Raw genomic sequence first — 14,265 nt, forward strand, 5'->3', positions numbered from 1 at the left:
GGTATTATAATTTCGTGCGTCATTTTTCCTTTTCATGGGTATTAGCTTATTTACAACACTTTTAAAGGGATAAATATACCGTGAAGCGGTAGTCTAAATGCCCGAATTCTTAAATAGATGTCTACAGGATAAGCGTGCCTGACCACAGCATGTTTTTCTTATAGCAGGTTATGGAGTCATGAACACTTCCAGAAGCTGAGATACCGCCGATCATTATTTCATATGGAGTTATTGGATGAAAATATAGGAAATACACTCCTGGAAATTGAAATAAGAACACCGTGAATTCATTGTCCCAGGAAGGGGAAACTTTATTGACACATTCCTGGGGTCAGATACATCACATGATCACACTGACAGAACCACAGGCACATAGACACAGGCAACAGAGCATGCACAATGCCGGCACTAGTACAGTGTATGTCCACCTTTCGCAGCAATGCAGGCTGCTATTCTCCCATGGAGACGATCGTAGAGATGCTGGATGTAGTCTTGTGGACCAGCTTGCCATGCCATTTCCACCTGGCGCCTCAGTTGGACCAGCGTTCGTGCTGGACGTGCAGACCGCGTGAGACGACGCTTCATCCAGTCCCAAACATGCTCAATGGGGGACAGATCCGGAGATCTTGCTGGCCAGGGTAGTTGACTTACACCTTCTAGAGCACGTTGGGTGGCACGGGATACATGCGGACGTGCATTGTCCTGTTGGAACAGCAAGTTCCCTTGCCGGTCTAGGAATGGTAGAACGATGGGTTCGATGACGGTTTGGATGTACCGTGCACTATTCAGTGTCCCCTCGACGATCACCAGTGGTGTACGGCCAGTGTAGGAGATCGCTCCCCACACCATGATGCCGGGTGTTGGCCCTGCGTGCCTCGGTCGTATGCAGTCCTGATTGTGGCGCTCACCTGCACGGCGCCAAACACGCATACGACCATCATTGGCACCAAGGCAGAAGCGACTCTCATCGCTGAAGACGACACGTCTCCATTCGTCCCTCCTTTCACGCCTGTCGCGACACCACTGGAGGCGGGCTGCACGATGTTGGGGCGTGAGCGGAAGACGGCCTAACGGTGTGCGGGACCGTAGCCCAGCTTCATGGAGACGGTTGCGAATGGTCCTCGCCGATACCCCAGGAGCAACAGTGTCCCTAATTTGCTGGGAAGTGGCGGTGCGGTCCCCTACGGCACTGCGTAGGATCCTACGGTCTTGGCGTGCATCCGTGCGTCGCTGCGGTCCGGTCCCAGGTCGACGGGCACGTGCACCTTCCGCCGACCACTGGCGACAACATCGATGTACTGTGGAGACCTCACGCCCCACGTGTTGAGCAATTCGGCGGTACGTCCACCCGGCCTCCCGCATGCCCACTATATGCCCTCGCTCAAAGTCCGTCAACTGCACATACTACGGTTCACGTCCACGCTGTCGCGGCATGCTACCAGTGTTAAAGACTGCGATGGAGCTCCGTATGCCACAGCAAACTGGCTGACACTGACGGCGGCGGTGCACAAATGCTGCGCAGCTAGCGCCATTCGACGGCCAACACCGCGGTTCCTGGAGTGTCCGCTGTGCCGTGCGTGTGATCATTGCTTGTACAGCCCTCTCGCAGTGTCCGGAGCAAGTATGGTGGGTCTGACACACCGGTGTCAATGTGTTCTTTTTTCCATTTCCAGGAGTGTATGTCATCGTACTGATTTGTATTTCCCCAAGATTTACAATGATTTTAATACAAATGTAATTAAACTAAGTTGTTTAAGAGTCCCAAAATGTGCTTTTTGCAGTTTAAATTCTGTTACATATGGACATCTAAAAATTTTGAAATTTTCACCGTTTTTATTAGTTGCTCACCGTGTGTTACACTTTTCGTTGGTGTAGTACCTGTAGATGTGCAAAACTGAATACGATGAGTTTTATTAAAACTGAGAATGAGACCATTCCCTGAAAATTAGTTAATAGTACTTTTGGGAACACTGTATGGGATTTTTCTTTTTTATATATGCTTGAATTGACTACAATATTAGAGTTATCTTCAAAAAGAACTAACTGTCCTTGTTGTATATCAGACGGAGGATCTTTACATAAATGAGAAACAGTGGCAGACATGAGATTGAGCCTCGGGGAACTGCATATGTGTTTCCTCCTCAGTCAGAGGAACCTCCCATAGTTACGTTGGATAACATTACTAAGTACACCTGTCTACATCCTTTTGACTCCATATAACGTTATACGTTTATCTCATTTATCCTAACTAATGTGTGTCGTGATTAGAGAGCGCACTGGTTAGTATTCCGCATTTCAGTGCAGGGTCCGTACTGCTCTTGGACTGTGAGTCCACCTGCTCAGCCCACATAAAGGGTGATTCTTTACTGATGTTACAAACTTTCAGGGATGATGAAAAAGGATAAATGTATTAATCTGAGAAAAGAGGCCTTGGTCCGGAATCGACCGAGTCGAAACTTAGAAGCAAAATTCGTTATGACAGTTCTGAGAGTTGTAAACATGTACCGGCAACATTGTTGCTAAAATTTTAGGGTAGGTTATCCTGATGACCACTTAGGTCTACATGTTGACGTAATACCTCAACCAAAACTATGCAGATAGCGTACTGTGTATAAACCTGTAGTACTGTGGTGGATGCTGGCTTCGTGTCTACCTTCGCTACGATAATGGCTTCATTATGCTGTTCATGGTAGCTTACCTGCATTCCTGTTTTCTTATTCATTATTACTCCTAATTGATTTTGTATTGACATGAGCAATCTTGGTGTAAAATATCTGTAATGTGGTAGACTGCAGTCTGCATTTACAGGCTAAAGTACAAACGTTGATTAGTCCTAATCAAATAGAGTTTTATCTGATGACGGAACTGCAGACATGATTTATGTGTTTTGGTAAACAAATTGAAGTAGCAGAGAAGCAAAAAGGTTGTACAAGACCAAATATGCGCATAGAAGACATCCGGCTAACACCATATTTACAAGACTGTTCCAACGATTGAGTGAAACAGGACAGTTGGAACCACGGTACAAGGAGTGATGAGGAAGATGAACTACACGGACCCCCGACTCAGAGGATGCAGTGCTTACTGTAGTTAAGCAAGAGCCAGCACTCAGCACCTGATCAGTTCCACGTGAAATAAAAGCTTCGCAGAGTACTGTGTGGCGATTATTACGGGAAATGAAGCTTCACTTCTAGCATCCATAACAAGTGTATGGTTTGACTCCTACTGACTTCGGACCTCGGGTTATGTTCATCCAACGGTTAATGCAGCGTCTTGCAGTCAATCCTCACTTCCCTGCATATGTGCGTGTCGCAGATGGAGACGTAATTCTAAATAGTTGCAATAGTCACGTTTCACCAAATGAGAATCCCGACTCTATAGATGTAAGGAACCATCAACCACGATTATCACTCAACGTGTGGGCAGACATAGTCATTGATTACGTACTAGCTCCATGTCTTTCTCCTCCCCGCCTAAATGGAATTCCCTCAAACTAACGGCCCCGACTTCCGATCCCTGTTTCAGTGACATACAGACGTAGGGAATACTTACGAAGTAGATTTTCGCATATACCTTTGAGTCATTCGACGCATTCAGAATATGCGGCCATACATGTTACGTGATTTGATATTCGAAAACTCACTCACAAAAAGGTATAGGGCACTTCTGGTTGCGAAAATTGTGAAATTTGGCAGCAGGCGAGGTTTCACAAGCAAGGGAAAAACTCCTAAAATAATTTGTTGAAATCATTAGAAAAAAATTTTGTCATTTGTTTTTTGACGTTCAGTCTGTCCGTCTGTTAAGATCGTTTTTCTCAGGAACGTTAGCTATCACACACTATAGTGTGTAAGCTTCTAAGTCAATCCAGTCGAAGGATACGGCCATATATGTCACATGTTTGGATATCTTGCGAGTATCGATGTCTTTAACAGTCGAAATTCTCAATTGGCGGGATGGATGAACTCCCAATATCCGCAGTTAATTTTGTACGGAACTCAAGGTACGCGATTCCTTCTCGCACTTATCCGGATACATTTTATTTACAGCTTCAGTGGCAAGGTGGAAATTGTTAGTAACGTGAATACGTACGTCAAATCTAGTAGTAAGTCAGAAACAGACCACAAAACGCTACACTTCATGGGGTTTTGACTAAATACGCCGAAACGAATTAATTTCGTAGTTGCATGCACTTATCAGATTTAAGAAAATACAGTCGGTAAAAAACGACGCCCGACGAAGGAGTTATGCAAATTGTTCACATTCAGATAGGTATCATCGGAACATTTAGAACTGTAAACTTGCGCGGCCGAGGGATAATTGGAGATGACGTGTGGCTAGGGCCTCCCGTCGGGTAGACCGTTCGCCTGGTGCAGGTCTTTCGATTTGACGCCACTTCGGCGACCTGCGTGTCGATGGGGATGAATTGATGATGATTAGGACAACACAACACCCAGTCCCTGAGCGGAGAAAATTTCCGACCCAGCCGGGAATCGAACCCGGGCCCTTAGGATTGACAGTCTGTCACGCTGACCACTCAGCTGCCGGGGCGGACGGCCGAGGGATGAAACTGTGACGCTGCAGCCCAATTTCACGGCACAGCTGGCAAGGATAGTAAGAGGGCTATTCGGAAAGTGAGGTCCGATAGGTCGCGAAATGAAAGCGACAGTGAAAGTTCGATGCAACTTTGCACAGGTGGTGTTGGGAAGTGTCTCTAGTACGCCTGTCGATCGCGTCACGTGACATCACGCCAAATGTGAGAGCCTGGTGAGAAATTTCGCCTGGAGCTATGCAGCCTACATAACGTATCTGTCATGTATTTCCTTCTTCATGACAATTCTCGGGCGCACGCTGCAGCGGCAGTGAGGTTATCCCTGGAGCGTTTTAGATGGGAAGTGTTTGATCATCCATCATACACACCGAACTGTGCTCCTTCTGACATTCACACCTGCTCAAATGAACCGCTGGCAATGAAGACAACATTTTGGCACAGAAACGAGATGCAGACCAGCGTAGAGAAATGGCAGAAAGCACATGCAGCTGTCTGCTATGACGAGGGTAATGTAAAGGTGGTACAACGATACGACAGATGTCTAAGTCGGAGCTGCGACTATATACCGAAGTATCTAGAAGATGTACCAAACTGCTAAAGTTTAAACATTTTTATTTTCACCGTAGTTTCCATTTCTCGAACGATCGGTCTTTACTTTCCTAATTCCCTCTTGAATAAGGGGCATGTCGATACCAGGGCATAAGGTCTTTACGAATTTAATTCCATACACTCAGCTGGACAGTACCTTTGCCTCACAGACAGGCGTGTGAACAATATACACAAACATCAGCATTTGAGAAAGACATGTTGTTGGGGTCAAAGCAGCCAGCTTGAGTTATCAGCGAATGGCTCGACGTATGGATAAGAGCGATTCCACTATTTGACAGTGATGGCAGGAATAGGTGAAAAATGGCCGAGCACAGCGTTAAGAAAAATGCGGTCGAACTAGAGACACGAGAAACGTAGGGACCGAGCAACTGCCAGAGAGGCACTCAGAGCCCTGGATTCTTCTATATAATGGATTCGATGCGCAAGTGGTGCTTCAGTGACTACGAACATTTTTCATAGACGGCTCACAGAAACGGGGCAGAGTTCACAACACCCCTTGCACAGCCCATACAAATGGCTCAAATGGCTCTGATCACTATAGAACTTAACATCTGAGGTCATCAGTCCCCTATAACTTAGAACTACTTAAACCTAACTAATCTAAGGACATCACACACATCGATGCCCGAGGCAGGATTCGAACCTGCGACCATAGCAGCAGCGCGGTTCTGGACTGAAGCATGTAGGACCGCTCGGCCACAGTGGCCGACAGCCCGTACACCAAGCCTCATTGACTGGAGTAGACCTGTCTTCAGTGATGAGTTCAGCATGCAGTAAAGCCATGATGGCCAGCAAAGTCATGTCTGGAGACGCCCCAGACAGGGGTAGGATACCAATCTACCTGTCACTCGCCATACAGCCCCTCAACCAAGAATGATAGACTGGGGTGCCATTTAATTTCATAGCAGGATACGTTTGCTGGTCATCTGCAACCGCCTTAAGACAAACCGCTACGTCGACGGTATTCTACACCCGGATTTGTTGTCCTGCTTTTCAAGTCATCTTGAGCTTACATTTCAGCAAGATGATGGCAGTCCGTACTAGGCGAGAATTGTTGTGTTGTGCTTGTATTCGTGATTGCCAAACCATATGTTGGCCAGCAGGGTCACCGGATCTTTCCTCGATTGTGAACGTCTGGAGCATTATAGGCAGGGTCCTTCAACCAGCTCGGGATTTTGGCGATGTAATGTACCAACTGGACAAAACTGGGCCCTATACCCCTCGGTGGGTCTTCAACAACTTTGTCAGATCATGTCAAGCCGAATAACTGGCTGCATAAGGGCCGCAGGTGGATCTACACGTTAGTGACATGCTCATTATGTGAAGCTCCTCCTCTTCAATAAATCATTCTATTTTTCTGAAAATGTAATGATTTGTTTGTCTGTACATGCACGTCACATTCACTGATTTCGATCCTATTCGGTTAATTCCTTCGTAGAGCGATTTTTTTTTGTCTTAGAGTGTATTTATCCATCAGTAACGACTACGTGCTCACACAAATTAATAAAGTGACAGTTATTATGTGTGAACTATCAGTACGCTGAGCCGGTGTGATGATTTAACATAATTACGTAGTTTGCATGTAAACAAGTCACTCACGTATTGATGACGAAATTGTATTAAAGGGAGGGGTTTCTCAGGATGTCGTATATTATTCTGGCGTACAGTACACTACGTAACATTCTGCCCGATTGCTGTAGTGCGCGTTCTTCCCACTGGCGGACTGGTGTGACCCGCTCTTTTCGAGCGCCGTCACGCTGGGAGCTGTCGCTTGTTGCTGACGCATTCGCCACTTGAGATCGTGGGTTTACCAGAAGCCTCCAGCTACCTCTGATATAAGTAATCTGCCGCCCTAGATTACGCGCGCAAACTTGGGCCGTTCTACGAGGACCGCCACCCGCCCGGAATGCATAATGCACGGAGGTAGGCGGCGCGCAGTCAGCAGCTGCGACGGAACACAGCCATCGCGCCGTGTCAGCAGCAGGCCGCTTCTGAGGCCAGTCAGCTGTCTCTGCCGTCCTCCGAGAGCCGTCCGTTCTACACATAACGGTGCAGATAGAGGCTGTAAGATGTGCTTCTGCCACCTTGCCATCTCGAGTAGTGACAGGGACATTCAATAAGTAACGTAAGACATTTTCTTTTTTGTTCAAATGGTTCAAATGGCTCTGAGCACTATGGGACTTAACATATATGGTCATCAGTCCCCTAGAACTACTTAAACCTAACTAACCTAAGAACAGCACACAACACCCAGCCATCACGAGGCAGAGAAAATCCCTGACCCCGCCGGGAATCGAACCCGGGAACCCGGGCGTGGGAAGCGAGAACGCTACCGCACGACCACGAGATGCGGGCTTATTTTTTGTGAAAGGAAGTTGGTTCTATTCGGGATTCCAATGCACCATGTTATTCCTCTCTCTTTTGGTTACAAGACCATCTTTCCCAACACTATCCTCGTTCGTTGTGACGAATTTACGCCACCTTTCTGGGAAGACCTGTATGTCCGCCTGGTACCACTCTACTGTTCAATGTAGGAGCCAACGTCTTGCTTCAGCAATAAGCTCTGCCCTCCGCCCTCTCTCTCCTATTCACAACATACTGCATCTCGTCGAATCTGTCCTTCATTGAGCCAAACAAATTGAAGTCGGAAGGTACGATATCTGGCCTGTAGAATTGATGAGCAACGGCAGTCCAACGAAGTTTCGTGAACTCCTCTCGAGTGCACAGATTTGTGTGACGCCTTACTTTGTGTTGTAGAAGGAGAAACTCGTTTGCATCCGTCGATTACCTCGAACGAGAGTGTCCGGAAGTTCTAGCACTGCAGGTGTCATAGTTGTGTGCGGCTGGCCGGCACGTGAGAGATAGGACCAGTTTGCGAAACCTTCTGGCCTCATCCGACGACTCATCCTGCTTTTGTTCACTACCAAGCCTTCATAGACATTCTGTAAGCCCCTGTGAATGTCAGCGATGCTCTCATTTTCCGCCAAAAGTAACTCAATGATAGCCCTCTGCTTGGAACACACCTCAGTTACAGACGCCATTTTGAAGGCTATGTAAAGATCCTCCATCCATCAGAACTTTATGAAAATACAGGAGCCGCATCGGGAACATTCGACAAAATCTGCATTTTTTTAACCGAAACTTGCCGAGAAAAAGGATTTGTTGCCTCACTTATTGAACGCCCCTTGCAAATTACGTGAAAGTCCTCAATTTTTGTTTGAGGGAAAGGAACCCAGTTTTATGTTCGACAGTACATTATCGTAAAGTTCAGTTACATACCCATCCCATGTTCACTGAAGACGGGTTTAGCTCATTTTCTTGAATGATGACCATGATTATTTACAGTACTGACAATTTGCTGATGACTGATGTAAAATCGTGATACTAACGTAAGAACGTTGTATATATCTGTTAAGGGGATTTTACAATCTAGAGGTATCAAGAAATTTTTTTCATTTCTTCACGCCTTATGATCTTAAGAATATGTGATCAAAAAGATTTTGTCGGGAAATTATTCAATATAACTGAAAATTACGTTACAATGGGAGCACGCATACGCTCCCTCTGCACACGCTCTAGTCGGATCAATATCTCTTTCTCTGTAAATCTTTTGTAACATTCCAAGTCGAAGAAAATATGGACGTTGGTGTTGTACTTGCCAAATTAATTTCTCAATAATAAGCCTGCAACGAAACTCGTATGAAAAAAGCGATTACGACAATACCTTATCACAGGTGTTTAATGAATGACTATCCGCAGCACGATTACTGTTCTGAAAGTTGGTGTAAATGGAAGCTAGTTGATATGTTTTCAAGATTTAGAAGGCGTTCTGTAACTGGAGCAAAGCAGCGATTAGTATGAAACGGTAGAAATCAAATAAAAGCAGTCGCGGACGAATAAAAATCTGAAAACGCGATCGAGACGGTTTTAATTTGATTTTGAGATGCTTTTGATGGTAAGCCACCACTGAGGAATGAAGTTATTGAAGCTAGTGCTGATTGAAGCTATGACTGACGACAATTAGTATAAATTATTAACAGTCACCCGTGCTTCATTTTTAGCAACGTATTTAAAGGCATCCGTTATAAAATGACGGGCATGAGAATCGTTATCAGCACCACGGGTTGTTCATTCGCCATGGAAAGTGATAAGAAACGCCTCAAGCGTTCGGACCGGCCCTCGTTTCAGACCAGCGTCGAGGCTTGAAATGCAGCTAGAGGGACTCGTGCTTTATAAAACGAAATCTTAGAACAAAGGGAAGGTTTACTGCAAAGCACAGGAAAACAGATTAATAACAAACTGAAAATTTTTCAGTTATATGCGCAAAAATCGAACTTGAAACATTAAATGAAAATATGTGAATACAACATTCTTGAAACTGGTTCGAATAATTAGAAACAAAAGAAAAGAAAATAAGAAGAAAGAACCACTCGGTAAAATTCGATGCTGTTTTGGAACCAAGAAAACAGACATTTGTAATTTTCGCGTGTAATTCGAGATACATTACATTTTCGATAATGTTCGTTATTTATTTTATTTTACAAGCAACAAAATACGTCGCATTTCATTAGTTAAGTGTTCAAGTTGCCCCCATTTTGAAGTGAAAATTTGATTTTCAAGGTTCACGAATTTAGATTTTAATTCTGATAATGAACGTATGTTTAATTTTGGTTGCAGTTCTATACTTCATGCTCAGCCGTTCGAAGTGTTTAGTTACGCAATCCACGCAGAGACACTTGGCCGCCGTTTTGTCCTGCATAGGCTCACCAGTTTACTACCCAAAATTATTTAAATAATACTTAGTGAATATACTTTCTTTTGTTGATAAATATTTGTTCGAAAAAATAATTTTTACCGATGAAAAATGTTGAAAGTGAGCATAAAAAGTGTCTGCGAGGCCAGGAAACCCATTTAAATTTATGTGGATGTTATCAACTGCTGTGGTAACTACTAGAGTTGTTCAGTAAAGAAATATCGTTTCCTTTTTTTTTCTTCCAAAGGTTATATATCGTGCGACAATTTAATCTTGGGATATTCTCTTAGTTTAATGTGAAACAAATACTGGTTCCACTGTTGGCACTCCAGGTTCCTGCCTATGAGAGACAGGCAAAGTGAGACATGTTCACTATCGCCTAAAGCAGCAGTGGAGCTGACGCACGATGAACAACATGCCGTTTTGAAATTCTGTTTTCGTTTCAACAAATCTTCAGCTGGGAAGGGGTATGGAGAATATGCTCTATCCTAAAGCAGAGATTGTACCTGGTTCAAATTGTTTTAAAGAAAGGATACAGTCAATTTCAAAGGAAAATGGATCCAGCACTCCTGTTCCTGCTCTTACGGAAGAAGAGCAGTAAACACCGCTGCTGCCATTGTTAGAGTGTATCGACGAATTAGGTTAGTAATACGTTCTACAAGATTGAAGATACCGTTGGTTGATATCCAAAAGCTGATAACAGAAAATTTACGCATGAGATCTGATCTGTGCGCAGTGGGTTCCAAGACTGCTGAAAATCGAACAAGGGAACTTTAGTGTGCAGGTCTGCATGCAGTTGAAGCTGCTGTGATGGAAGATTCGGAGCTCCTTTCAATAGTAATCTCCGTTGACGAAACTTGGCAACATCGTTTTGATCCTCAGAGCAAACAGCTAAGTTCAGTATGGAATTCTCCATCACCAACCCTCCCCCCCCCCCCCCCCCAAAAAGAAAAAAAAAAAAGAAAGTGGTAGCTTCCTTCAAGGAAAGTTAAGGTCAAATCATTTTTTGATATTCACGGAATGGTTTTCAGCTTGTTGTACCTGCAACAACATCACGCCTGGACAATGCTACAGTGACCTACTGAAAACTTCGCTTGTCCACATCAGGCACAAAAGCCCACATCCCCGTGAAACAGGCTAGATGCTGCACCACGGTAACGCACGTTAGCAAATTGCAAATGTGTTTAGTGAATATCTGGCAAATACCCATGAGAAGAGCGTCTGTCACACTCCCTATAGTATGAAATCTGACTTTTGTGACTTTTTTCTTATTGCTAATGTGAAGAAACACCTTCGTGAGGGCAATTTCCATCATGAGAAGCTGTTCAGAATGCTGCGGAGGCGACTCAGAAAGACTTTTCAAATTTTGTTTCCAGCATGTCTTCTCAGACTGGCAGAAACGTCCAGAGGACGCTATTTTCAGGAGGCCATAATTTTGATGATCAATAAATGTATGTTATCAAAAAAAAATATGATCATAATTTACTGAACGACCCTCGCTTACAGATTTACGTCGCCAATGGTGCTGTTATCAGTTAACCACTGAAAGAGCACAGCGGCTACGACCAGTTTACTGAAACTACTAAAACGCCAGTCCAAATCAAGTTTTACTAAAACAAACACATTCATGATAATTTTTCTAACTGAAAGCTTAAATTTTTTGTTGAGTCATCAGTCTCCTAACGTTTGACGCGGCCCGCCCCGAATTACTCTCCTGTGCCACTTTTCTCTTCTCAGGGTGGCTCTTACAGCCTACGTCTTCGATTGTTTGCTGGTTGTGCTTCAGTCCCTCTCTCTCTACAGTTTTTACCCTCTATACCTTCCTCTAGAACCATGGAAGTTGTTCTCCGATGTCTTAACACGAGTCCTATCATCCTGCACCTGAAAGCCGTACTTAGTCGTAAATACTGAAGTAAAATATAGTTGTATACTAAATTCGACTTCTAGTAAGTCGATCTGAGTCCTGAGGGTCATACACACCATACCTACAGTTCTTGTCAAGCGAATCCATCCCTGTCTTTCCATGCAGGGTAATGTTTCGCCGAACGACTTGAACACAGAACCTTATAATACCCCATGGGACATGCACTAACTATCTTCTAATAGTAACCACAAACGATGGGCTAATACTGGCAGTGAGGAAACGATTCGATGTGCTTACTTAATGACTTCTCTAGTAACAAATTAGATAGTTGCATTCGTATCTAAATTGAGTCATTACATATGTAGACGTACCGTTTGCTGTGTGTATAATCGGTGGTGCTGATACTGTCTGATACTGTCGTGTGTCTAAGAAACAACTCATTTTAAGTAATTGACTACGGCCTTCACGAAATTTCATTCAGTAAACATCCAAACAAGAAGATGTCCTGGTCTAATGTTTATACACTGTAGCGTACTGAGATTGTACGAGACTGCCTTACGACTGAGTTCACCACTGGCAATAACTAACACAGACTAAAGACGTACGGAGTGAAGACAGTTACCCAGTTCACAAAGGAATGGGTTCACTCGGTGGTTCAGAGCATTCCACCTGTCATGAAATCAACAAACTAATGCAGCTGCTGTGGCTCCCTGTCCTCCTTTCACGCATTACTTTTTTAAAATGTCCTGCAGTATCGTCATGATTTTTGGTAGTCCACGAAGAATCATGACTGTTATTTGCAGAGGAATTACCAGTTTCAGAATTAGTTTATGTCACGTACTGATTGCAGTAATGCTTGCCGAGATATGACGATTTACATCTCCCCTTTCTAAGGGAGACAACTGGTGAAGGGACGACTCGAAATGATGACGTGCTGAAACTGTGATTCTCCGGGATGTGAATTCTGTTTGTTGGAGTGTCAAGTTGGCGGTCTCTTAATAACGAAGAGTAGCAGAGACTTAGAAACTTACCATTTCAAGACCTAACAGAAATGTAATGAAATGTATTTAATTCCTTGATTGAAGCGAAGGTAGATTTTAATGGTGCGTCATCTTTCAAATGGCTACGTAACAGCATTCAGTCTGGTGATAATAGCCACGGGTGTAATAACTACTCAAAAGTCTTACTAAATCTGGTGGGTGGTTACATTGAATGTAATAATATTACAAAATTAGGATTCTCAGGAAGTATTTATTCTTACTTAGATTACGGACGTGCGTTAGGGTCGGCACGATAGCTATTCAATTTAGGTATTTACTTACCTTGAAGTACATGATAGATATTCTGGGTCCGAAGATTATTAATGTGTGTGACAGTTTTGTACGTAGTTGCTTTATCTACAATGAAGTACATTACCTGCAATAGAGTATTCGTATATAGGTACATATGGTTTGGTTCTCTTCGGAATCCTGAGATACAGTTCTCTTTGATGTATGGTTCAAATGGCTCTGAGCACTATGGGACTCAACTGCTGAGGTCATTAGTCCCCTAGAACTTGGAACTAGTTAAACCTAACTAACCTGAAGACATCAAAAACATCCATGCCCGAGGCAGGATTCGAACCTGCGACCGTAGTGGTCTTGCGGTTCCAGACTGCAGTGCCTTTAACCTCACGGCCACTTCGGCCGGCCTTTGATGTATGAATCATCGTGATTTATGTTGGTCTTACAACCTCATTGCCACCTCTCTTTCGCCATACGAATTATTTGGAGACTGTTCTCTTCAGTGAAGTTCACTCACGTCACGTATGAATTTCATACCCGCTAATATCCGTCTATGGATGACAAAAGGTCCGCAATAATCTTTAGTACACCAGTATTGAGTGATAAAGTCGTAAAATGTTGTGAATGATCGGAAACAGCCTTTGGATATAGCTAACAACCATGAGTAACCTCCAACTACGTTACGAATCTTGGTGTCACGCTCGGAAGTAAATGCAGTTCCCAGGTAGTTGTGCTAGTACAAGTGAAGACGATATTGTTCGTAGTGATACGTGCATAGTTTAAACGGCCTACAAGAACGTAACTTTGATGAAAGTCTACAGCTTGAGCGATGTGATTTAACAGAACCTGATAAAACAACAAGAACTTTAACTATATCTTTGATCAAAAGCATTTCGCCACTGAAGTTTATTACTTCAAAATCTGAATGTGCTACACACTTTGAAAGGTAAGGGCAAAAAAGTGGTTGTACTCACGTTGCTCTTTGTAATGAAACAAGGCTGAAGAAAAATCAAGACACTCTCACCGGATTTGTAGACCTAGAAAGAGATTGCGGCACTCTTATATGGTGCAAGATGTTCAGAATTCTGAGAAAAATATTAGTAAGTTATAGAGAAAGACGAATAATATACAATACGCACAAGAACCAAAGGAAACAATAAGACTGGAAGACCAAGAACGAAGTTCTCAGATTAAAAACATTTTTAGG

The sequence above is a fragment of the Schistocerca americana genome, chromosome 3 (genome assembly GCF_021461395.2).
Source record: "Schistocerca americana isolate TAMUIC-IGC-003095 chromosome 3, iqSchAmer2.1, whole genome shotgun sequence".
Classification (NCBI taxonomy): Eukaryota; Metazoa; Arthropoda; class Insecta; order Orthoptera; family Acrididae; genus Schistocerca; species Schistocerca americana.